The following is a 25534-nucleotide window of genomic DNA, read 5'->3' as shown; positions in this document are numbered from 1 at the left end:
TATCAACATTACTAACCGCCATGATCTGACGTACTTCTTCAATTTTGCACAGCCTACGAGCACAAAAAATATTTACAGAACATATCGAACGCTTTCCATTGTATAAGGCGGATTTCATTACGGTTCGTTGAGGTGTAAAAACTGGAATCACTAGCCATTACGTAAATAAGGAAAGGACACAGCAAAAAACAGAGGATAGTATATGACCTTTTTTTCCAAAACACTATTTACATAATTCTTTTTTTTTTTTCTAATAATGTGACGCATACAGTAAACAGTAGAGATTATATTCCAGAATCCACAGCATCCAGGTAAAAGTACCATCCACAGTCAGCAACAGCAGCAACAGCATCAGCAGCATCAGCAGCATCGATAGGATCAGCAGCAACTCGAACAGACTTTTAGGAGGGGAGCGAATGGAATGTGAGGATAGAAGAGAAAGGAAATGCAAAAACTAGTAAGGAACGGGTTTAAATTGATTCACTTAAATCACTGTCTGACGATACAGTAATCTCCTTCTCATATCCGTTTCTCTTTATAAACAGAATTCCACCTCGCGTAAATACTCCGCTCAGCCTCCTTCCTTCTTCATGTGTAGCGCCTTGGAAGCTCTGAGACTAGGTCCCAAATTCTCATTTATGTAGATACGTTTGTTTACTGAGAATCCTATCCCAGATAGTGACAATGAATGGGATCGTAGATACCGTGAGTAAAAGTCGTTCCGCTGTATGGTTATAGCGAATTGTAGCAGGATCATATAGACTTTGCCCGCAGCAAAAGCTCCCTTCGAGAGCCGACGAATGTCTACTAGCGAGAACTCACTCTCGACGTATCCAAATGTTTTATACCATGAGTGGAAGTAGGAGAGCAGATTTTCACCATCCACAAACGGAATTCCACTAATGACAAGATCATTCCTGCGTGTCGGTCTATCCACTGCCAACGATGTATCTTTGTTCGATTTCTCGATCGAAGATGAAATTGTAGTAAACGTTTGTTTATTTTCCTCTCGTAGTCTCTCCATTTCAGTGGTGATGTTATCACGAAATTTATACACCACGTATACACCACCACTAAAACACTGATCGATGTCTTTTTGAAGGCACGTATGCCTTCTAGCAAAATTTCGGAATTAATTTTTGCACCTTTCTGGATATATCACAGATAAATCGATTTTGAATCGACACTTTTCCGTGGGAAAAAAACAACTATTATACTGTATGCACCGCAACAACAAATTTTACGTGCGCTTCATTCTACGTATGGTATGGAGTCGATCCATTATAGTCATTTTTTTTTCCCTGTTGGATGTGAACCACTGCGTCCATTATTCTGAACTATTGTGGTATATCCCATTTTTTTGTACTCCGCTTCAAGCTTACCTACTGCTTATTGATGAAGAAGTAGACTGACAGCTATAGCGAGATAGGTGCCAATCAGGAATACTCTGTTTGATAAATTTTATAATCCTGATCGGCGACGCAGACCAAATTTCCTTGGGCTCCAGAATAGCCTTATCAAGGTATTGAAGTCTGCGTCTAGTTAGAGCTCCATAATTACAGAGCAAATGTTCCGAAGTTTCGCTTTTCGGTATTACAAAAACGACAAATATCATCTTGCACTAAACCTATGTTTTTGAGATGGTATTTACTCGGACAGTGTCCTGTTATAAGGCTTGTGATTGTGCCTAAGTCTTTCTTATTAAGACTCAGCAATTGTTGAGTAATTTTAATACTCGTCGTGATAAATTTTTTTGACTGGTTAAGTTGTACCGCCAACCAGTTGGCTAACACTTCCCGGTCTTCCCAGTTCTTCAGCTCACCTTTCAACACACAGTCAGATATTGTGTAGTGAAATCAAGGTTTCAAAAAATTTTTTTTTGACGTGGGACTACGTCTAACCGGAATATATGGAGGGTAAAATGAAAACGTAAACACAGAACATGCAGGAAAAAATTAAAGATTTCGAATGCTTATAATTCGAACATTTCCTGATATATCGGAAAGATGTTTGCATCAATTGATAGGAAATATTCCTACGCTTCTATCGCAATTAATAAAATGTTATTTTTCATTAGATAAACAACTAAATAACTGTAAAATGTTGAACGTTATCTAAACGTCCTAACTGCCCCGTTTTGATTGGCCCGATTTACGGTTTCCCCAACACAGACTCCAAAACCAAGCAGCCTTGGGGAAATCGGCATTGAAAATACATGAAAGTAGGGGGAGCTTTTGTTCCACCCGAAATGAGTTCGAAAAGAAAGTTGAAACTGTTAATTGAAGTTTTTTTGGCACTCCGAAAAGTGTTTTCCCAACACGGATTACAAAAGCGTGTACGAGCACAACGTTTTGGCTCGGTTATTCAAGATTGCATTGAAGGATATGCCTTCATATCTTCGGCTCACTGATGTTCAGGCAAAATGTTGATAACCATTTGCTACGATAACGCCTATTGATTAAACAATATGCGTTCGACGTACATTTCAAAATCGAAACTGAGTGCCTGAAATTCATCAAATCAAGTAAATTCGCGGTTCGAGAAGTACATAAATTTGAGAGATGTAAACTTTAGAGGGAAATGTAACATAAAATAATTGTTTGATAATTCTTCCGTTCACATATTTTGTCCTAGGCATCATACCAAACGTAAAAGGACTGTCATTAAATTAACTTGTAATGAAGAACATAATCTATCATGATTCATGATTTGACCTCACATGGCATTTGTTCAATCTTTTTGCTCACAAATTAAATATATTAAATTCAGTTGAATTCGGGAATTGTTTCATTCAATCAAAAATTTTATCAATACAAACAAATGATTGCTAAGCTAAGGTAGTCCCACGTCAACTTTGCGGTTATATCATAGATATAACCCACCCATTTTTTTATGCCAAATGTCTTAACATTGCATGAAACATCGAAATTTACTCAGCTCAATCCGATTTCATTTACTAATGTCGCAGACTTTAAAATTCAAGTTTTTTGAAAACCTAAAATTCACCGGAGATCGGGGTTTTGAAAAAAAAAATTTGCATGGCAATTTTTTTATGGGATAATAATTTTTTTGAGGGTCGATTCCTCTCCTACATTCATTTGCATCCTAGTGTACACCTTTCGTGGTAGCAATTATCTAGAATGGACAGGTAGGGTAGGGCGGGACTAGTTGGTCCTATGGGTAAGTTGGTCAGTGACGATATCTCGGGATCTGAGCGTCCAAAAAATTTGCGATGAAATATAGCGGATTATTGATGCAATAAAATAAGCAAATCGGCAAAACTTTGTATTAAGTAGGTTGAAAGATACGGACATGGTTCCGATTTTCCCAAAAATCATTCACGGTTTGTGCATATATTCCAAAATATATATTTTTATTAAGGCTCATATGGCGTCAGCCTAACGGGGCCGGGAGTTCAATATTTTGACAATGTTTGCTTATAACTATGTTAGTAATATGTAACCGATTACTCGCAGGTATAGATGGAGTAGAAGGTATAGATGGAGCAGAAGATCAGGATCAGGTGGTCGTCATCGTCACAATCACATAGATTGTTTGCTGCGAGCCCAATGCGATAAAGATGCGCGTTTAGGTTGTAGTGATTGGACATAACGCGAATGAAATCACGACCTACATTCAAATCTTTGAACCATGTACTCGTCGAGACCTTAGGGATAATCGTGTGTAACCAACGACCGAACTCATCTTCACTCCACATGCGCTGCCAACTTACGAGCGTGTGCTGACGAGGAATGTGGAAACATTCATTATAAGCAATTTTCCTTTCAAAAAGTGTACCTTCTGAAGCGCCCACCTTAGCTAGCGAGTTCGCTTTCTCATTCCCCGGAATCGAGCAATGAGAGGGAACTCCTGCTAAGGTAATCTTGAATAATTTTTCGACCAAAACACTCAATAGATGTCTTATTCTTGTTAGGAAATAAGATGAGCGTTTATCAACTTTCATTGAGCGGATTGCCTCTATTGAGCTGAAACTGTCTGAAAAAATAAAATAATGGTCGATGGGCAATGTTTCAATGATCCCTAGTGCGTAGTATATCGCACCCAGTTCAGCGACATACACGGAACAAGGATCTTTGAGTTTGAAAGAGGCACTGGAATTTTCATTGAAGATGCCGAAGCCAGTGAACCCGTTTATGTATGAACCGTCAGTAAAGAACATTTTATCAGATCTAACTTTCCCATATTTTTCCGAAAATATCGGCGGAATAGAATCGGAGCGTAGGTGATCTGGGATTCCATGGATTTTTTGTCGCATGGACAGATAAAAAATGACAGAAGAATTGCAAAAGTATGGGAAGCACTTGGTTGGAGATTCCTGGTGAAGGGTGCACTTCGTGGGTAAGGTACTCATGGTATAAAGACATAAAACTTGACTGAGGAGTCAGTTGTAGTAGATTTTCGAAGTTATCAATCACCAATGGATTCATAATCTTGCAACGGATGAGAAATCTGTAGGATAATTCTGTGAACCGAAGAGTAAGCGGGGGTACTCCTGCCAAAACTTCGAGACTCATCGTATGTGTCGAATGCAAACACCCCATGGCTATAAGCAAGCAACGATATTGTATCCTCTCCAGCATATCGTGGGTAAATATAAAAAAAGTCCATTCATATGTAATACAATCTTAAAAGTACTGTGGTTATAAGGTAAAGTACTGGCATTCATACCCGAAAAATAATTTAAATAAATTAAAGAAGACTAAATTACTAAATTACAGATTACTCTTTTTTTTATTTTGACAACTAAATATCACACCGGTCAAAATGATCGATTTGATAATGATAGGTATATAAAAACTGTCGGTAGCTCTAGTATTAAGATAGTAGTATATAAAAAACAATGAATCAATAAGAATCATAATTATTTAAGTGAACTATTTTAAAAAAATCGGGAAACGTAAGAAAACGTTTTAAACAGCTTTTTTTTCAAGCGGCCGCCATTTTGTCAAAAAACATATATATCTGACTTGTCTGAGGTTCGTGCAATAGCACCATCTTTACTGTGTTTGTTTTTTTATTCAGATAACCAGAAGGGCTGGAATCGTGTACGCCATGGAACATTTTTTTCCTGAACCGCGTCACTTCATCAATTTGTAACTATACTAATCATGATTTTTTTTCCGTTCTATTTTTGTTTTATTGCTAATAGATAGGTAAATAAATAATGATAAAATGGACAGTTAAAATATTCGTTGTATTTTTTTTTCGGAGCTCGAAGAATCGTCCGAAATTCGTATCTCATCAGTTTATGCAACAGTTAAATCATCATGCGTTATAAGACATGTGTGGCGTTATCAGTTAGAAAAATTCGTAGTACATAGGTATACACAAAATTAAATTACACCCTAATCCATCTCTATCTTAGTTTTCAAATGTTGGCTTGGTTACATAGGAACGTAAACTAAAATATTGTCACTCAAACGAAAGCTAAATTCGCTGGCCAACAAATCTACCTGCGCAGTCCAGACATAGCGCAAATTTGAAAACCGAGACAGCAAAACAAACAGAAAAATGGTACTGTCGAAAATTATTTCGGACCCGGGCAAATAACTGGAAAAAAAATGTGACCATCAAATATCACGAGGGCAATAAAAATCCCCCATCGAGAGGAGTGCGAGAAAAAATATATATCGCAAGAGCACAAGTTTCAGTGCGGCGCATTGAGTGCATTTACTCTGCTGCCGGTGCGCCGTCGCAAGTTATTCGCCGAAGTTTTTGGAAGTGTTATTTTTTGTCCATCTTGGACTGCAACCGGGACGGGGTGGCATCCGGAGGGGAAGAGTCCGAGGGCAAAAATGTGGACTGGCCACAATTCACAGTCGTTTGGGACTCCGTCTGTTGGTCCCTTCCGCGACCCCTCCCACGGAGCGTTGGTGAAGTGCGCTGGTTTTATCATCTCTATACCATCGAAAGATGTCAGCTGCGGGCAAACTTTTTTTCCTCGGTCTGGGAATGCGTGAATTGCACCGAGACGAACAATTCAGCCCCAAAAAAGCCCAACGATGTGTACTTGAAAGAGACTGTTTTTGGCCATAATATTCTCTTCGGACAACGTCGTCAAGGGGAGGGAGGGCACGGTGACCGGCGACGGTCGGGCAATTGCATTAAAAATTCAAATTACATACTATTGCACCACATACATCCGCAAGGTAATCGGTACAGATGATCGAATTTCTCGCCAAACCAAGCGGAGAAACCCACCACAAGCAGAATGCTGCGAGTCAATGTCAAAGGGTCGCACAAATTTTCGAAAGCATTTTTTTTCCGGAAGGCAACATTTTCTACGCTGTTGCATAAATGGTTGCGGTTTCGAGGTAATATACAATGCAATGTGCAGCAGGGTTGAACCGATGGGTAATGAAGGGTAATAAAGTCTAGAAATTCAAAAAATTAAAAAAAAACTCATATTTCTGCAGTTTAGATATCCAAGAGTATTCGCTGTGAAGGGTTTTCCGACATTCTCATTATTCACAGAGTTCTTGCCATATTAGTGAAGCAGGCCTTGAAAGGAAACTTTAAACGCGTTTTTATGGAATCAATTTTTTTAAGCTGCACACTTGAGATATGCACACGATATCTCAAGTTCTACTGAACAGATTTGTTACAAATCAGATCTGAATAAATCTTTATACATCTTTCTGGTGGATCACACCATTGAGGGAGATTGCAGTTCTTCCGGCTGAAGGAGGCTTCGATGATAACTCAGGATTTGGAATGCGGCTTGTATGGAGATTTAAAAACACTTTGGAACAATACTCTAAACTCATTCGTCTTCGTGAAGTCGAGGCCGCCGGGTGTATTTTCTCCCGTCTGGTGATACCGTTATCTTGTAATACTGTTGTGATACCGTTACTTTCGCTGCTGGTGAAGTAATTGTTTCACCCAAACGGGATTTTTGGACTGCAATAGTGTGAAGCAAACAAAGCGGAAGGAAGAAGACCTGCATCGCCGACGCTGTGTGCTGGCGTGTTTATCGCCATATCATCGTCATCGAAATCATCATCGCACTGTGGAGCCATACACCGTTGCAGCTGTGCTGTACGATCGACACGCGGTTCGCTGGGAACCGTTCTAATTCAACCGCACGGGTGTGCGATATAAGTATATTTTTTATTAGATTAAGGTTTTCAGTTTAAGAAATAATCAGAAAAAAGATTGAGAAATCACTGAAAAATTGTACATCTGCCACTTTATATGGCAGAATGCGGAGAACCCGTTGACATGGAGATTGAATCCACTGTCTATCCCTCCACATCTACGGGAGGTGGGAAGTCGCTTAAACGCGTCCCCCCTTCAGAAGAAGTCTTTTCGGGGGAGGAATTAACCCACCTAAACAAGCCCCCCTCAAGAAAATTTGCAAACCTCTCCTCTTCACCCCCTCAATCTCCTGCTCCCGTTCCTCCTCTCGCTTCCGTTCTCGCTCTCCCTCTCGCTCCCACTCCCGTTCTCGCTCCCCCTCTCACTCCCGCTCCCGCTGAACTCCCGATCACGCCATCCAACCCTGCTGTTTCCGCTTCCGCTCAACAATCGACCCCGCTTTCCTCTCCTGTTGTGTCTCCACCCCGTGTCAAGGTTTATCCAGAAAATGCAACTGGAACTGGCACATGGGTTGTTTTCTTCCGACCTAAACCTAAAGGAAAATCTCTGAATGTCATTCAGATCATGAAAGATTTGACAAAAAAATATTCCTCCGTGGTCGAAATTCGCCCGAACAAACTGCGTGTTGTCGTGGCTGATCGGAAGCAAGCTAACGCTATTGTTGTCGACAAGCGGTTCATGTTAGAATATCGCGCATACGTGCCCTGCCATAACGTAGAAATTGCGGGAGTGATTACAGAAACGGGTCTGACGTGTGAATTTATTAAAAAAGGAAATGGAAAGTTCAAGAAGCTCCCCTCGATGGAAGTCGAGATCTTGGACTGTCGCCAATTATGCAAAGTCTCCCAGGAAGGGGGAGAAACTAAATTCACGCCGTCCGACTCGTTTCGAGTAACTTTTGCTGGTTCCGCTCTCCCTGACTACGTTATGGTGGACAAATTGAGACTGCCGGTGCGACTCTTTGTGCCAAAGCCCATGACTTGCAACAAATGCAAGTCAGTTGGTCACACTTCAGATTATTGTGCCAACAAGGAGCGCTGTGCAACTTGCGGAGAGCAACATGTGGGGGAATCCTGCAGTGCGACTGAGCATAAGTGTCCATATTGCGGGGGAACTCCACACGCGCTCTCAGCTTGTGAAACTTATAAAAGTCGCTGGGAGAAACAGAAGCGCTCTTTAAAGGAACGCTCGAAGCGCACATTTGCGGAAATTTTAAAGGGCGCTTCTCCACTGACCCAACAACAACAACAACCAATCTCAACACACAATACTTTTTCCTCGTTGCCAGTTGATGAAATGGAAGCGGACACAGCTAGCGGGGACACACCGTTTATTTCCAAAGGGAATCCCCGGCGCAAGAATGTGACCACTCCCAAAGTTCAAGAACAAGTCCCCCCGGTGATACCCCCTGTTAGCTTGCCTAAAAAATCGAGTGCCTCGGATAAGCAAAATCAGGTTCCTCCTGGCTTCCGTGGGAATAGTTCACCTTCGAACGACCCAGCACTCGAGGGGACATCAAAAACCCCAACTGTCCCTATTTTTTTGTCCAGTTCAACTTCCCAATCGGGATTTACAAAGTTGTCTGACCTTCTGGATCAAATCTTCAAGTGTTTTAATGTTTCCGACTCCATCAGAACCATTGTCATCTCATTGCTTCCAGTATTAAAGACAATTTTGCAACAATTGATGCAAACATGGCCCCTCCTTGCAATGATTATCTCTCTTGATGCCTAATTTAAATAGAGAGGTCGGAGATATCACTGTTTTACAGTGGAATTGTCGTAGTCTCATCCCTAAATTGGATACATTCAAATTTTTAATTCATAAATTCAATTGTGATGTTTTTGCTCTGTCCGAAACTTGGCTTTCTTCGCGAGATGATATCTCTTTCCATGATTTCAATATTATACGCTTGGACCGTGATGACAGATACGGAGGGGTGCTATTGGGGATCAATGAGTGCCACTCATTTTTTCGAATTGACCTTCCACCTATTGGAGGGATTGAAGCTGTTGCTGGTCATGCAAACATCAGAGGCAAAGACCTCTGTATTGTCAGCTTGTATTGGCCTCCGAGAGCTGCGGTTAGCCGCAAGCAACTTGTTGACATGTGCTCACTCCTTCCTGAGCCACGATTGATCTTGGGAGACTTCAATTCTCACGGAACTGCCTGGGGGGAACCGTACGACGACAATCGTTCATCGATGATATATGACCTTTGTAACAGCTTCAATATGACCGTTTTGAACACTGGGGAAACAACACGTGTTCCTAAACCTCCTGCTAACCCAAGTACTCTTGACCTCTCGCTTTGCTCGAATTCACTATCGTTAGATTGCAAGTGGAATGTAATCCAGGACCCCAACGGTAGTGATCACTTGCCAATCAAAATTTCCATCACCATTGGGTCGAATTCTTCTGAATCTATAAACATGGCATATGACCTCACAAGACACATTGACTGGAAAAAATATTCGGACGCGATTGCTCTAGCCATCAATTCCAGAGATGGTTTACCTCCATTGGAGGAGTATAACTTCCTTTCTCGTTTGATCTATGACAGCGCGGTTCGCGCTCAAACGAAACCCATCCCAGGTTCCACTATTCGTCGAAGGCCTCCCAATCTATGGTGGGATAGCATATGTTCCAAGCTTTATGTAGAAAAATCGAATGCATTTGAAGCTTTTCGGAAACGTGGAACCCCTGAAAATTTTCAGACGTATTTGGACCTTGAAAATCAATTTAAAAACTTGATCAAAGGGAAAAAACGAGCTTATTGGCGAAATTTCGTGGGAGGTTTGTCACGAGAAACGTCAATGAAAAAATTATGGAAAGTGGCTCGAAACATGAGAAATCGCTCTTCAACGAATGAAAGCGAGGAATATTCACATCGATGGATTTTTAATTTTGCACGGAAGGTTTGTCCTGATTCCGCTCCTGTGCAAAAGATTGTTCGAGATATACCACAAGATAGGTGCGATCTTGATTCTGAGTTTTCGATGGTAGAATTCTCTCTTGCTCTCCTTTCATGTAACAATTCTGCTCCGGGATCGGATCGAATTAAGTTCAACTTGTTGAAAAACCTCCCTGATGTGGCGAAACATCGCTTGTTGAATTTATTCAATCGGTTTCTGGAACATAATATTGTTCCAGATGATTGGAGATAAGTACGAGTTTTAGCTATTCAAAAACCCGGAAAACCCGCGTCCGACTTCAATTCGTACCGCCCAATAGCAATGCTGTCTTGTATCCGGAAATTGTTGGAGAAAATGATCTTGTTTCGCCTTGATCGATGGGTTGAAACGAATGGCCTACTCTCAGATACACAATATGGGTTCCGCAGGGGCAAGGGGACAAATGATTGTCTTGCGTTGCTTTCTTCAGAAATTCAAATGGCTTACGCCGAAAAAAACAAATGGCTTCAGTATTCTTGGACATAAAGGGGGCCTTTGATTCAGTTTCAATAGAGGTCCTGTCAGACAAATTACACTCTCGGTGTCTGCCGCCTCTATTGAATAATATGTTATATAACTTGCTTTGTGAGAAACATTTGAATTTTTCCCACGGGAATTCGACAGTAAGTCGGGTCTCCTACATGGGACTCCCCCAGGGCTCATGTTTAAGCCCTCTTTTGTACAACTTCTATGTAAGTGACATCGACAATTGCCTTACACAAAATTGCAGCCTAAGACAACTTGCAGATGATGGAGTGGTGTCTGTCGTAGGATCAAACGAATCCGACCTGCACGGGTCCTTACAAGATACTTTGAACAATTTTTCAACCTGGGCCATTGGGCTAGGGATCGAATTCTCCACGGAGAAAACAGAGATGGTGGTTTTTTCTAGGAAGCATAGACCAGCAAAACCAAAGCTTCAACTTTTGGGTAAACCGATCACTCATGCTATGTCATTCAAGTATCTTGGGGTCTGGTTCGACTCCAAATGTACTTGGGGGACCCATATTAGGTATCTGAGTAAAAAATGTCAACAAAGAATAAACTTTCTCCGTACAATTACCGGCACCTGGTGGGGAGCCCATCCCGAAGATCTTATAATGTTGTATCGAACAACTATTCTCTCAGTGATGGAGTATGGCAGTTTCTGTTTTCAATCAGCTGCCAAAACACACCTCATTAAACTCGAGCGAATTCAGTATCTTTGTCTCCGTATTGCGTTGGGATGTATGCCCTCAACGCATACCATGAGCCTCGAGGTTTTGGCAGGCGTACTCCCACTTAAAGATCGCTTCAATTTATTATCTCTTCGGTTCCTCATCCGGTGTAAGGTTATGAACCCATTGGTGATCGGAAATTTTGAGCCGCTGATCGAGCTAAATTTTCATTCTGGATTCATGAGCTCATATCATGAATTCGTCTCCATGCAGGTTGATCCTTCTTCGTATATTCCCAACCGTGTTTGTTTTCCTGACTACATCAATTCCTCTGTGCATTTTGATCTGTCCATGAAGCAGGATATCCATGGAATTCCAGATTATCATCGATCGGGGATCGTTCCTACGATTTTCGAAGCAAAGTATGGGCGTGTCAATTGTGATAATATGCACTTTACTGATGGGTCCTCTATGAATGAGTCCACAGGATTTGGAGTGTTCAACAAATTTTTTAGCACCTCACACAGTCTTCAGTATCCTTGCTCAGTGTATATTGCTGAATTGGCAGCAATACACTGGGCGCTGGACAGCGTCGCCTCACGACCTGTTGAACACTATTACATTGTAACGGATAGTCTGAGCTCTGTCGAAGCTATCCGTTCAGTGAGGCCGGAAAAGCACTCGCCGTACTTCCTTGAGAGAATACGAGAAATTTTGAGTGCTTTATCCAGACGCTGTTATGTCATTACCTTTGTCTGGGTCCCTTCACATTGCTCAATTCTGGGTAATGAGAGGGCTGACTCATTAGCAAAGGTGGGTGCAATTGAAGGCGAAATTTATCAGCGTCAAATCGCCTTCAATGAATTTTATTCTTTAGTTCGTAAAAATACCATCGTTAACTGGCAACGCAAATGGAACGAAGATGAATTGGGCCGGTGGCTCCACTCAATTATCCCTAAGGTTAGCCTCAATCCGTGGTTCAAAAGTCTGGACTTGAGTCGGGACTTTATTCGCACCTTCTCCCGACTCATGTCCAATCACTGTTCGTTAGACGCGCTGCTTTTTCGTTTTAATCTTGCCGACAGCAATCTCTGCGGTTGTGGCCATGGTTACGACGACATCGAACACGTTGTTTGGTCGTGCGAGTTGTATCTTGTCGCCAGATCGAATTTAGAAAACTCCCTTCGGACCGGAGGAAAGCAGTCCAATGTGCCGTTGAGAGATGTGTTGGCTCGGTTAGACCTTGATTACATGTCCCAAATATATGTTTTCCTTAAAGCTATCGATCTTCGAGTGTGATTGTTCATACATCCTTTTCCCCTCCTTTTCGTCCTTCGCGAGCTATCGGTTCCCTTCCTACTAACATTAGAATAAGTTAAATTGTAAACACATATTAAATGTAAGGATAGTTTTAAGAATTGAGTGTGAAGTGTCAGTGTGAATGAGAATGTGAATGTGAATGTGAATGTGAGTGCGAGTGTAAACACACATCTCCTTACATCCCATCCTTTTCCTAATGAAAATGTGTCACCCTTCTAAACTCGAGTCGACCGCGAGTAATCGGTTTCCTATTTCATTAACCATAGAATTAAGGAAACAACATGTTGATATATGCTAGTTGAAATATAGTTAAGAGTTTGGCTCCATTAAACTTATGTAACTGAGCCTGTAAAAATAATCGGATTAATAAAAAAAAAATACTCTAAACACTGGATTTATCAGCGATGCTTTACTTGCAATGATTGTAGTTGTGTTATGCTCCACATACTGCATTTCGGTCAGGAGAGAGAGGTTTGGATGAGGGGGTCTTCGTAGCCTAATTGGTTGCGTGTCCGCTACTAAGCGAACAATCATGAGCTCATAACTCGGGACCTTCAACTGACCATCTTTGTGTGTTATTCTAGCTACTAAGTCCACGCAACAATCATCATGTGGCGGTAGTCCCAGCCCCTTACTGCTCGAATTACGGTCTGCTGCGGTAATTGGTAATTGGTGCTATTTATAACACAACAATGGAAGTCTCATATCAACAGTCCCGCTGTGTATATAGCTCAACTGTGAACATTCGAACAATAGCAATATTCTTACGCCTAAAAATGGCTAATTTGTAATATACAACATGAGAAAAATGTACGCGATAAACACGATCCTATTACAGTTGAATTGCTAATAGGAGTACCGGCAAGTGTCTTCGTTTTTTTCAAAAAATAATGCTTTATTCCGCAAAAATGGTTACAAAAATGGACGGAGCAATGTCTGGAGAATACGGCGGGTGGGATAGGACCTCTCATTTCAGCGTTTCCAAGTATGTTTTGACCGGTTTCGCGACATGCGACCGAGCATTGTCGTGCTACAAAATAACTTTATCGTTTTTTTGCTCGTATTGTGGCTGTTTTTCCTTCAGTGCCCGACTCAAACACTTCAACTGTCATCGGTAGAGGTCCCCCGTAATGGTTTCATTCGGTTTTAGCAGTTCATAGTACACCACACCAAGCTGGCCCCGCCAAATAGACAGCATAACCTTCTGGCAGTGAATATTCCGCGCGGCCGTCGATGTTGATACATGGCCGGGGTATCCATACGTTGCCGACGTTTAGGATTGTCGTAATGGACCCACTTTTCATCACCAGTAACGATTCGATGCAAAAAACCCTTTCTTTTATGCCGTTGGAGTAGTTGTTTGCACGTGAAAAAACGGCGTTCGACATCTCGTGGCTTCAATTCATACGGCACCCAATGTCCTATCTTTCTTATCATTCCCATTGCTTTTAAACGATCGGATATGATTTGTTGAGCTACTCCAAGTGTATCTGCAAGTTCTTGTTGCGTTTGTGACGGATCTTGATCGAGTAAAGCCTTCAACTCTTCATCTTCAAACTTTTTTGGCGGTCCGGAACGTTCTTCGTCTTCCACGTCAAAATAACCACTTTTAAACCATGCAAACCACGTCTGACACGTTCGCTCTGCTGGAGCACTGTCACCACAAACTTCCACAAAAATGCGATTACTTTCCGCAGCTTTTTTCTTCATATTGAAGTAATGAAGTAACACTCCCCGCAAAAGCACTCTCGTTGGTACGAAATTAGACATATTCGAAGTGGCAAAAAACTATGTTGTTTACGCTTAAACTTTGGAGATAGGGATACTTGCCCCTCTTTCGCGCTGTGGGTCACGAACACTCTCTATCGCATGAACTAATACAAAATTATATTTTGTTTATTTTAATATTTAAAAAAATTGAAATCATCATAAAAAACGTGCTAAAAACAAAGCAAGTGTTTTGTGTGTCTTAACAAATTCAGAACCTGCTAGGTTTTTTTTTTGTTACAGATAAATAGAGTGACTGGAATCGTTTTTTTGACTCCCACACTCCACACACTTATAACTATTCTAATTTTAATTTGTTTACCCATTTAGTGCTTGTTGTATTGGTCAAAACAAAGATTAAAATAATGAATACTGACAATATTCTCGAAAAAACCAAATTCGTGTCTCTACACTAGAATACCCCATTAAAAACAGATTGTTGCCTTTTCCGTAACAGAATATAGTTGGTTGCCCTTCCAGGTCCGACTTGGCAGACTATCCCTATACATGTTCGATTAAGTTGCACAATGATAATCACGTAACTGTGTGTTCCCAAGCTGTGGAATCCGGCAAATACTCCGGAGCTTATGCCGATTGAGGAATAACGTTTGCATTAAAAAATGGCCAAAAATTGCCGATTTTTCATGGGTTTACTGACGAAACTACCCATGCAGCATCAATCATAGTAACTCATGAGTCAGTAGAAAAAAAATGGACAGCTCTATCAGTCGGACTCTAACCGTGATGGCGAAAACAGTGAAGCTATTCTGTTCAGAAGTGTGCGCGTTCAAAAAACGGTACCCCGCCGCGTCGAAAACGGACATCGTGCGGCACTTTGTGGACGCTGGATACGCCCGTTCCGACATCTACAACATCTTGGCACTATTGGACAACAATCAGAGCATCGAAAGAAAGCCCGGTTCCGGACGGCCGACGACCCTGAGTGACAAGAAACTCCAAAGGATACTGACGAGGAAGATCGAGGGAAAAGTGGCTACATCGCTGCGTGCGCTTGGCCGGGAGTATCTGGCGAACATGGACATACATGTCAGGAAGCGAATGTTCTGTCCACTGATCTCGGAGCTGCAGACAATGACACAGCGGCAGCGGCTGAATAAGATGGTCAACCCGTTTTTCTCGGCGAATCGCGACGTGGCGGTGGTGATGGACGACGAGACCTATCTCACCCTGGATGGCAGTGACTGGCAGGGCACTTCGTATTTTTGGGTTACGATCTTTCGGCACGAACGGTATCTTTTTCTCCTCAAGATACGCCAGCGTCTTCTTGGCGTGATGGGAAGACGCCTTGTCCGGCCAGAAGACGTACTTCCCATCCGCGTGATGCTCGTTCAGGAACGGCAGCAGGTTTTTATCGAGGCACTCTTTTCGATAGATTTGTTGGTTGATTGCCAGACCGCTCGGCTTAAACCAAGGCTTTGAAATGCCCCGGTCGGAAATGGCGATGTACAACATAAGGTTTTTTTCAAACTTGTGTTTGAACTTATATTTCACTTCAGGCGGTGTGGATGACTTGTCGCTGGAGTAGTAATTATCATTTCTTGGAATATGCGTTTTGGACAGCGTTTTGAAAAGCTTTCGTCGCCCAGAACGAAAGACGTCCCGCGGTTATTTTTGGTCATCCACCGACACTGTGATTTAACCGTCTCAATCTGTTCATCCGTGTACTCCGGCGACCTCGTCTTCTTCCTGCAGACGATTCCTTCCATTTTGAGGGTCCGATGGATCAATACGTGGGAGCAGCCATATTTCCGACCGGCGTCACGCAGGCTGGTTGCGTCCTTGTTGTCAAACAGCTTCTTTAACGATGTCTTCCTCTGCTTCGTAATTATCGTCATCGGACGACCACTTCCGACCTTCCGATCTACGTTCAGGGAACAGTCAGGTACATTTTCTTCCTTAAAATGTGCCACCGTGAACTTTTTTCCTTGCTGGAAATGCGTTTCGTAGAACCGTACAATGCGTTCGCGGAGCACGTGCTGTTTCGACGCCATCTTTGCTTTGACTAAATTCAAACTAGCAAAACCAAACACTCCTACTGTTTCTAGGGAGCCCAATGAGCAATTTTCTTGGAGAAAGAAAATTTTACGCGCTTTATTTGAGTTACTGAAAGGTATAAAAAAAATCTCATTTCTTATTTAACACCCGTTACTTCCCCCACGAAGGAAGTGAGCTCCGAACTGAAGTTTATTTCACACACCAAGTTGCTCAATAACGTGCTGCTGTGACTGACAATCAACGAGAAAGGGATGTCAAAGCCGCTCTTCTTTGGCTCCGGACTGGCCGTGAATGGGGAAATTTATAGTACGAAGTGCGGAAGTTGCGTCGTTCATCAAGAAATACCATGAAGGTGGATACGCGGCCCACTACTCGAAGCGATCGTTAGAGGAGATGGAGCGGCTGAATATCCATGTGGTACCCAAGTCGGCGAACCCGCCTAACATCCCCCAGGTGCGTCCCATCGAGAATTTCTGGGCAAACCTGAAGCGTAAAATCCACTCTAACAATTTTGTCGCGAAAACTGAGACGGAATTGATGAATAAAACGAAGAAAGAACCCAAAAACATGCCTACACGCATGTTTTCGTGCGCCATGGCGAATGTCCCGGTTAACTGCCGGAAGGCCGCTCGCAAGGGCGTAACTTTTTTTTTGCAAGTGAGCTAATATACGAGGGCGGCTCGATAAGTACTTAGCCTCATCGCCCGATGGTGTCAGTATCGCAAGAGAGATTACTTATCATGTAAAACATTCTCATAAACGGCTACTGTCAAAATTTCAGCCGAATCGGACTTTGGCTGTTTTGGCTGTGTGCGGAAGCGTGTGTGTACGTGGATTTTATAAAAAATGGAAACAATGGAATTTCCGCCGTCGCCACGGCCAAATTGGTCAAATTGTACTACGAACTGTTGCCCCATCCACCGTATTCTCCAGATTTGGCCCCGTGCGTTTTTTTTTGTTTCCAAACTTGAAAAATTCTCTCGCCGGGCAGAAATTTGGGTCCAATGAGAGGATCATTGCCGCCAGGGAGGCCTACTTTGTAGACCTCGAGAAAACGTATTTTCCAGATGGATTAAAGAAGTTGGAGCATCGCTGGATCAAGTGAATCGAGCTAAAAGGAGACTGTGTTGAGAAATAAATCGCCACTTTTCCAAAATTTTTGTTTTTTTTTGTAGGCTAAGTACTTATCGGACTGCTCTCGTAATTACCTTCCCTTGGAAAATTTATCAAACTAAATTATTTGTCTGTCTTAGTTTTTTTCATCATCATTCGAAAAAAGTCCATTTTTTATGCAAACGTTAAGCAGAGCATTCGCAATTTCTATCACACTGTATTGTTCCTGCCAGCGAGCAGTCAACATTCTTTTTTGATGTTTTTTAATGGCGTGTCCCGGGCACAACACTCTTTTTTGGATATCTGCTTATAATATTTAATTTAAATTTCATCCAGGACTTAGAATTCAGCCAGGTTTGCTTAGTTAAAGGGCGAACACGAAATTATTGCGACACCGAAAATGTCATGTCAATTTTCTTATAATGTTTAGAATCAAACCAAAATTTTAGGGTAGTTTTATACATATATTTACTTCAAAAATCAAAAGAAAAGTTAATCGATGGAGCCTTGAGGTGTAAAATTGAACGCATTTTCGCTTGATGCCCTCCATCAAAGTCTTCACAGAGTCATCCGGTACCAGTTTCTCAGTTTTTTTTCCATTTTCTTGACATATCCTTCTCGTCTTTGACTGTCTTCTTGCTCTTCCGAAGTTCCCGCTTCATTATTGCCCAGTGCTGCTCCACCGGGCGCAGCTCCGGACAGTTTGGTGGGTTCATGTCCTTTAGAACAAAATTGACAGAATTGACCTCATACCACTCCAGGACACTTTTAGAATAGTGGCATGATGCCAAATCTGGCCAAAATAGCGGAGCTTCGTCGTGTTGCTGCAAGAACGGCAAAAGGCGCTTCTCGAGGCACTCAGATTTGTAGATCTCGCCATTTACTGTGCCCTTTGTCACGAAAGGCTCACTCCTCAGTCCGCAAGAGCAGATGGCCTGCCAAACGAGGTATTTGGAGGCGAACTTCGACATTTTCTTCTTCTTAAATTTGTCGTCCACATCGAACTTGCTCTTGCCGTTGAAAAACTCCAACCCCGGAATTTGCTTAAAATCGGCTTCTATATACGTTTCGTCGTCCATCACACAGCAGCCATATTTTGTCAGCATCTTCTCGTAGGTTTAGCCGTCGATTGTTGCCACTCATCGCGGTTTGGGATGTTCTGTACCTTCCAAATCACGGCTTGAAACGTTGGGATTTGCTTTAATCATCCGCTTCACCTTTCCCTCCGTCTTTTTGTTCTCCGGTCCCGGTTTTCTTCCAGATCCTTTGCCGTGGTCCAACGTCAACCGCTCCTGGAACCGCTTCAACACTCTGGAGACGGTTGAATGGTGAATGTTCAACATTTTTCCCAACTGCCGGTGCGACAGGTCAGGAAATTCCAGGTGTTTGGAAAGAATTTGTTCTCTCGACTCGCGTTGGTTCACCTCCATTTTCGTTGAATCGAAAAACACGACTTCGAGTTTGACAGCATGTAGACAATACACATCAATGAGAAAGTGTGCAAAATTTGGTTGATTTTTACCCAATGGTAAAAAAGTTATGCCCTGTTGAATGTGTCACAATAATTTCGTGTTCGCCCTTTAATTACGTTAGGTTTTAAATGAAAGACATGACTTCAACATGTGTAGGGAATATGATCAATCCAGGTTCTTGCTAGGCCGCCATATTTTAGATGTCGTTATCTTTAGCACCGCAAATGTCAAATTCGCTGGTTTGAGTGGTTTGTTTGAAAGTGTATCTAGTGTATTGTAATAAAAATCAAATAAATAGAGGTATCAGTGATATTTTCATCGAGAAAAACTGTCAGCCCTGTACCCCGAAATCCCGAAATAATCGTTATCATGCAGTACTCGAAAAGTGCATTCAACGAGGACCCGTACAGATAGCGATCGACTTTTGCACCGCTGGCCGCCAAAGGGAGCAACAAAAAAAAAACGCATTCACTTTCGTTTTCGAGGCATATCTTCTTCTTTTCGTGACTTTGGACAGACTTGTCTCAAAGCAGTTTAAAATTAAATTTTATGTTCCCTCTGTCTATCCCGTCTGTCTCGAGATGGCCTCAAAAGGTCTTCTGAGTTGAGTCGCGGTTGCGGTCAGCCAGGCCCCGTCGTCACGGAACCCATCCATCCGTCGTCACCGGTTGTAATAATGTCATGGGAAATGTGCAATTTTTCGGCGGTTTGCGCTTGGTAATTCAAATGGTTATTAGCTTCAAATTGAAATTAGAAAGAAGCGTTTGGGCGCGTGATGTGCCCACTGATAAAGGAGGGAAGGTTTTTACATGCTGGTAATTTATTAGCGCTCATCATGCTAATAAAGGCAAAGGTGCAACTTAATGCTGCCATCGGAACGCCTTTAGGCGGAAACTGCAGGAGGTTTTAGAGCATTAATAATTTGCAGCTGGAAATATTTGGATAAGTACTCTAATGCATATTAAAATTGAAAGTGAATGCAGAGGGTGAACATTGCAACGAACTTGGGTTGAGGAATTTTTAATGAATTTTAGAATATTTATGCATTAAAATTGCGAAACAGTTCACCTGCTAGATGCACTATTGACCATTTCCCAAGCAGCAGCAGCAGCAGCAGCAGCACCGATCAACACAAAGTGCAACAAATTGGTACTCTCGGCTGCGGCAGGTCAATTACGGTGCAGAAGGAATTAATAAATTTAAACATATGTAACCAATCAAAACCTCCCCGTTTTCCCCATAAATCTTTGTGCTTTGATTCCAATAAACATTTACTATTATTATAGCCGAGCCTCGTTAAAAATATTTTCCTCCGGCTGAGCGCCCTTCCTCCTTTTTTTTCCTATCGATCGACCAATTCGATATGCGCGCGATCCTCGGTTCTCCTTTCCGCCGCTAATACATTTTCCATGCTCTCTCTCTTTCTATGAATGGGGCTGTTATTATTGTTATTGCGCTACACATCCATAAAATACGCGCACGGCAACAAGAATGCAGCGAAACCTTGGCGATTTGCCGCAAGTCCCGGTCGGTCAATTGGGAGGTTGGTTGTGGATTGCAGAGATTGCGCACCGCGTTGCAACAGCAGCAGCAGCTGAAAGGCTAGAATTTGTAATGGACCGAAACCAGCGGACTTAGAGGATCGGCCGTGGCGGCCAAACCACCTCTCATCCATGGAGTTGGAGGGGTAGCCGCACTAAGCAGCTCGAAGAATTATTAAGATTTATCTCCCGACTCGCGGCCGCGATCGGGCATAGTTTATTGGAGTTTTATGTTTTCGATTAAAGATTGGTGATTTCAGAATAATGACTATGAACGTGCCCCGTGTTTTTGTCCATGCGGACCGTGCGCGCACTGTCGTAACCGTTCCAATAAATTCCGAGGATTTATTGAAAGTGCATAGCTTCTGGCGGTTGAATGTGTAAATATAATTATAATTAAAACGAGTGTGAACTATTAGATCGAAGAATGGTTCGGCCGTGCTTAGATTGGCAGTTGTTACTTTCGGTCGTTAGTGGCTCAATCAATGATCCATTGTGGGAAATATTGTGAACGGGGAATTGTCGGGTGAAAATGACTGTTTTTATTTGTATTATTATTGTTCGTTTAAAATATAGCAAGAAGCCATGGACATCATTATTCGCCCTTATATCCCAACAATATTCTTCCATCTTCTGGCTTGATGAGTCCATGAGGAGATTGATCAATGATTGAGAAAAATAATGTTGTTCAACAAGATACATTCATACATCGTTTAACGTCAATTTCGTTTAAAAAAGTTGTTTGTTTATTTATCGTACTTAAATATGATAATTTCAGCTGTCCAGTTTCTATAAGACCATTTCAAAATTCATAAGTATTATCAATGAAAAATTCAAAACTATCGGCTGATTTACATGTCAATAATTGGCAACCTTGCCATTTCGGTTAATAACCTGCAAAATTCGGGTTGGAATACTATTTACCAAATTCTGCTGAACGGATTTCTCGAAAGCAAGCCGACCAGTCCAAAAACAAAAAAATAAGTTTTTGGTACCTAATCCATTGCTTAGTTTCCTTGCTGGTATGAATAGTAGCATTGTTTTGCTGGAATGTGAATTTTTTGTGACGATATCGACGCAAAAACGGTAGGAGAGGGATTTCAGAACATATATGTAATCCTTGAATGATGTGAAAGCTATCTTGAGCTTTCCGATTGCACAGAATCCCTCCCAAACCATGCACCAACCTCCACCAAAATTTCTGATTAGAAAATACAGTTCCTTTCTCCCGTAAATCACGCCAGTACCCATTGAAACCATCAGGACCATCCAAATTGAACTTTTTTTCGTCAGTGAAGATAAGCTATACATTGAAGAACTTTTCGTTATGTTATGGATTCGCCAAATAATCCAGCACTACTTGATGGGATCGTCCAACCCGACGAGCAATTTCTCTGACACTAATATTTTCTTGGTGGAATGAATCGATTTGTCTTTGTTCTCTCTCTCCGTGAGCACTTTTCCCTTCGGCATTTTCGAGATTTATTGATCAAAACAACTGAAACAACGGAAAATGTAACTGGTCTTATAGAAACTCGACACTTGAAAAATACAAAAACATTCGTTCACGCTCAGCGCTTGCCCACACACATATGAAAATCATGCAGTGTATGGTAGTCACCAATACCTACACACTAGAATATAAATTGAAGCATTGTTTGTATTCAACGACACAAAGCAGCAAGATCATCACCTGGTCTTATAGAAGTTGGACAGAGTGTACTAGAATAAGAAAAAGATAGAGAATCAAGATTTCTTGATTACAAAAAAAAATTGATGTTCGGATATTTTGTTCAGACATTTTAAATTGGACAATAAGAAGAACGAATAGAGCACGTTTGGAACAGTGCTTCAAACATCTAGTCAGTTTGATCATTTTGAGAGTTTGAAAATAAAAATGATTTTTTCAACTGATATTCGCTATATTCTTCGTCATTTGGTGAATCTAGTATGGAACGTGTATCAAGTCATTCAAACAATCATCATTAGATTCTAACCGCATTACAAATATCAGACATAGATCCGAAGTCAAATTGTGAATTGTTTTAAATAGATTCAGTTTGAATCACCAAACCTCTATAATAATCCCTCATTTTATGCATTTTATGTTGCTGAGTCTATTCCGAAGCTTATTTTTATTCTGATTATATTCAGAAAAAATTCGCTCGGCAGGAGTGGGGCATAGTGAGAACGTTACACACAAGGCATCGAAGTGCCGAAAATGCGAGTGAGCCGTCAACTCTTTTTAGGCACCCTATTTTTATCCACCAATCTTGCACATGCTCGTTTTCTGAATCTATGATTTCCTTACGGAGTAATTTTATCTTCAGGGTACGGAATTCATCCTCCAGATCTTGTATAATCCCATCGTAGAACCCTGGAAACGCCTCTAATATAACGTTGATGCTTGTCAAATTGGGAAAGTTTTTGGGATTCAGCATAGCCGCAGCCTTGAGCGTCGGATCATCAAAATCGTATCTTTTTCTCATTTGCTTGATCAACTCCACGAAAAAACTGCGACAAATGTTCTTAAAAACGGTCTGCCTTTCGCTGTCCATTGTTCTGATATTTTCTTCTGCATAAATATTCTTGCCGCTTTTTAAATGATCTTCAAATTTACTAGCATTGGACATTGAAACAACGTATGATTCCTCACAGATATTAGTGAGAATGATCAAATAAAAAATTTTAAGCTCTTCATGTAGCATCGTGAATTCAGGTTTTTCAGCCTGGAACAAACGATTCAATCTATTTATCTGAGGCAAAATATACTCCAAAAAAAGCAACAGAGGTTTTGTCATTAGATCTTTGAGAGCAGTCAATATTCTGCAAGCAGTCTGATTTCTGTCACATTCATACTGAATGGTGAAAAACAAAATCAACTCGGAAAATCGTGAAATGCATCTCTTCACCACCGCCGCTAACGAAAGCCAACGGGTGGCCGAAGGGTGTAAGATTTTCAGCGGCTTGAGTTCCAAAACTTCCTGTATTAGCTCGAATTCGTTAGTCCTTTTTGGACTATTGGATATATAGGGTATATATCCCTCAATAAATGCTCAAGATAATCGGGGATTTTCTCACATGCATAACTAGCACACAAAGCCAGCGAATGACATGTACATTTGACGACTACTAGATTTGGACAATGGATTTTTAGCAAGCGCATTACGGAATTTGAAACCCCCATCATCACGGTCGCACCGTCCGACGCGAATCCTTTCAGACGTTCCTTGTAAGGAACTCCGTCCTTATGAAACTGATCAATAATTGCATTGTAAATGCTTTTATGATCAGCAGCACCGACGGATATTGCGGCGTAAAAATCGTCATGTACTTTAATATTATTTTGTTCATCAACATCGCACATTCTCACTACCATTGCCAAAGTTTTGGTTGCTTTAATATCAGTTGACTCATCGACGATCAGCGAGAAATTAGGTTTTTTAATTTTTTCTACCAACTCCGCATGCTGCTCTTCTGCTATCACTCCACCAACGACAGCGGTTGCCATGGTCCTTCCGAGCTTAACTTTGGACAACACCTTAGAATATGGATCAATAGTTCGAAGAGCATCTACCTGCTTATCGATAGAGTTGAACGAAACGTTGTTTTCAACTGCCAATGCAGAAATCCTTACTTCTGCTTGCGTTGTCATAGCTTCGTCGGGTTCCTGAATATTTGCAAAATCGTCCAGTTTGTTATTGTCTTCAGCAATAACTTTCGAAGCAGCCTCCTTATGACGCTTAGTTAGAAGGTGGCTTACGAGGTTCGATTTTCCACCTCTTCTGATACTCAGTTTATCAAGACAAATCTTACACCATGCAAATGATTCATTTTTCTTGTATCTTTCGAAGCATCGGTATTCTGATTCACGAGTCCATTCATTCCTGAATCTCTGCAATTTTTCTTTGGCAGTTCTTACTCTCTCAGTGACCGGTTCTCCAACTATAATGTCTGTGTCAAGGTCATCAGCGTTCTCTGTATCATCGGAACCTTATCGATAAAAAAAAATGAATTAAGAGGTAGGAATCATAGGATGCGATTAAAAAGATTTTCTTACGGCGCGTAATCACGGGGTCCGTTTCTGTCACACTTTTCTCGGTGCTCTGTCCTGCGATCGCAATATCTTCATGTTCTGTGTAACACGAGATTTGTGTCCCTAAAATAAAGATATGTCGAATTGTAAATAATGTGTTTACCCGGCGAACTTCGTTCTGCCCAAAATTGATTTTTTTGGTTTGAATAATTTTGAGCAGTTACGTTTTCTCCCGATTGAATGCTTCATAGTAGATTACGTTGCAAGTGAATGTAATGATGAAATTACAACAATAACATCTACCATGTCACAAAATAATAAACTCTATTCGATTAGAAAGTCTCAAAACATTTTCAAATCGTACAAATATTAATAGAAATTGTTCCTGGATGTTATTTGAGTGCTCAAAATACGTGGTTCTGAGCCTTACGTAATAATATTTCTGTAAACTCCCTAGCATTTCCAACAAAACTCAATATTATCATATAAATCTATTATCAGACACAATTCAAGAATTTTCTCTACTTACAAAAAAAAAGTTACTTTTACATAGAACATACATTTGATACGGAATTTTCATCTATAACTCTATTCCAAAATAGCGTTTATTCCACCTACAATCTGTTGCCATTTTCGCCAGACACCAACGGAACACGAAGCTCAATGCCGTCAACGTGAATTTGAATCTCACTATAGAACATATCGGAAATAGATTTTTCCGGTTTTTCTTTCAAAATTTTCCAATTGTTCGCCGTAAAAACATCTCTTGAACAGTGACGAACACAACAACAATATAAAAAAAACTTCATTCTAGAGTCATGCGCGGATGAACATATGAACAACTTGTTTTTCTATATAGAACCGGGTTTCATACCAATCTCAAAATGCTCAAAATCCGTTTCTTTCGCTTGTTTTTTGGGATTCAAATCATCCATCTCATCACATGATGAATGCGGTATCGAAATAATCATGCCTTAAAAATAAATCAATAATAAAACACACATCAATATTGAAAAACAAATTAATACTAGGTTCGTACC

At 41.2% G+C, this 25534-nt stretch overlaps 1 pseudogene; it reads right to left on the bottom strand.

Annotated features, from left to right (window-relative positions):
- LOC129767110 (uncharacterized) overlaps positions 1–25125 on the bottom strand; it is a 40529-nt pseudogene extending 15404 nt beyond the window's left edge.
- Between the last annotated feature and the right edge of the window lie 409 nt (positions 25126–25534).

Source organism: Toxorhynchites rutilus, chromosome 2 (genome assembly GCF_029784135.1).
Source record: "Toxorhynchites rutilus septentrionalis strain SRP chromosome 2, ASM2978413v1, whole genome shotgun sequence".
In the NCBI taxonomy this organism is placed as follows: Eukaryota; Metazoa; Arthropoda; class Insecta; order Diptera; family Culicidae; genus Toxorhynchites; species Toxorhynchites rutilus.
Note: the sequence above shows the minus strand (reverse complement) of the source record. Positions and strands in the feature narration are given on the sequence as shown.